This window comes from Mirounga leonina, unplaced genomic scaffold, assembly GCF_011800145.1.
Source record: "Mirounga leonina isolate KUSES-001 unplaced genomic scaffold, KU_Mleo_1.0 Mir_95, whole genome shotgun sequence".
Lineage (NCBI taxonomy): Eukaryota > Metazoa > Chordata > Mammalia > Carnivora > Phocidae > Mirounga > Mirounga leonina.
This window is the reverse complement of record NW_023270865.1, coordinates 14,495,770-14,497,291: the sequence shown is the minus strand read 5'-3', so window position 1 is coordinate 14,497,291 and position 1,522 is coordinate 14,495,770. Positions and strand designations below refer to the sequence as shown.

Here is a 1,522-nt window from a genome sequence, read left to right as displayed (position 1 = left end):
AAGTAAAAGTGTTAGGCAATTGGTAGGAGGCTAAGAAGTAGACACAAAAATTATAAACAGGATCCCAAAGAGATAAATGCACTTTAATGGTCACTGTAGCATTTTTCACAATAGCCAAAACAAAGAAATAACCTCAATATTCCCTGACAGATGAATGGATTAAAAATATGGTCTATATATATAGGATATTATCTAGCCTTAAAAACAAGGGAAATCTGATGCAGGATCTAGTTACAATGTAGCTGTAAAGTGCTGCCTTGTCTTTGCCCCCTGCTCAAAATAAAGCTGTTAGCTTTCTAGCCCTGTCCGCCATGGTGCTTAGCAGCCAAGGATGCATGGTTTCAGACATGTTTACCAAGTTAAACACTGACTTGAGGGGCGCCTGGGTGGCTCAGTCATTAAGCGTCTGCCTTCGGCTCAGGTCATGATCCCAGTGTCCTGGGATCGGGCCCCGCATCGGGCTCCCTGCTCAGCGGGGAGCCTGCTCTCCCTCTCCCACTCCCCCTGCTTGTGTTCCCTCTCTCGCTGTGTCTCTCTGTCAAATAAATAAATAAAATCTTAAAAAAACAAAACAAACAAACAAAAGAAACAAAGGAAATCTGCCACATGTGACAACATGGATAAACCTGGAGGATATTATATTAGGTGAAATAAGTAAGCCACAGAAGAACAAATACTGCATGATTCCATTCATATGAGATATCTAAATTAGTCAAACTCATAAAAAGAATAAAATGGTGGTTGCCAGAGACTGGAGAGAGGGAGGACATAGGCGGCTGTTGTTCAACTGGTATTAAAGTTTCACTTTGGCAAAGTGAATCAATCCTAGAGATCTGCTGTACAATATTTTGCATATAGTTAACACTGTATTGTATACTTTAAGTTCTGTACACAGGTTAGATCTCATATTAAGTGTTCTTACATGGAGAAAAGGAAGAAAAGAGAGAAGGAGGGAGAAAAAGCAATAGTATTGGTAAGTTCACCTTGGAGAAAAGGAGAGTGGGTAAAAATAGTAAGTCAAAGATGCTGCCATCGATTCTTTTCTCCTGTGTGAGAAGGCTGTTCCTCATATCAAATACAGAATATAAATCCCTTCCCTTAAATCCATGACTTTCCTTGATTAGTGGAATGTGGAGGAGTTAAGATGTTTTGGAGCTTACAATAATTGGTCATAAGAAACTTTGTAGTATCCTTTCACTAGTCTTGGAATTCTTGCTCTGTAGATACTTCTTACGGAAATCCATCACTATGATGTGAGAAGCCCAAGACACATGTAAGTGATTATATATGTTCTCCAATTGAAAACCCCAGTTGAACTCCTTGCTGAAAGCTAGCATCTAGTGCCAGGTACACGAGTGAGCTCTTTTGGATATTAGGTCTAGTTGATCCTTCATATGACTAGAGACTGCCAATGTCTTACTACTACAACCTTTGACAGACTCCTAGTGAACAGTGTCCATCTGAGCCCAGACATGATAATAAATTGTGTTTTAGGCCAGTAAGTTTGTGGGGTAATTTGTTA

General features: G+C 39.8%; 1 non-coding gene across 1 annotated transcript; it reads left to right on the top strand.

Annotated features, from left to right (window-relative positions):
• The first annotated feature begins 218 nt into the window (after positions 1-218).
• Positions 219-349, top strand: LOC118006320. The gene has a single exon (XR_004678044.1). It is a non-coding gene; the product is annotated as a small nucleolar RNA SNORA63 (small nucleolar RNA).
• The last annotated feature ends 1,173 nt before the right edge of the window (positions 350-1,522 follow it).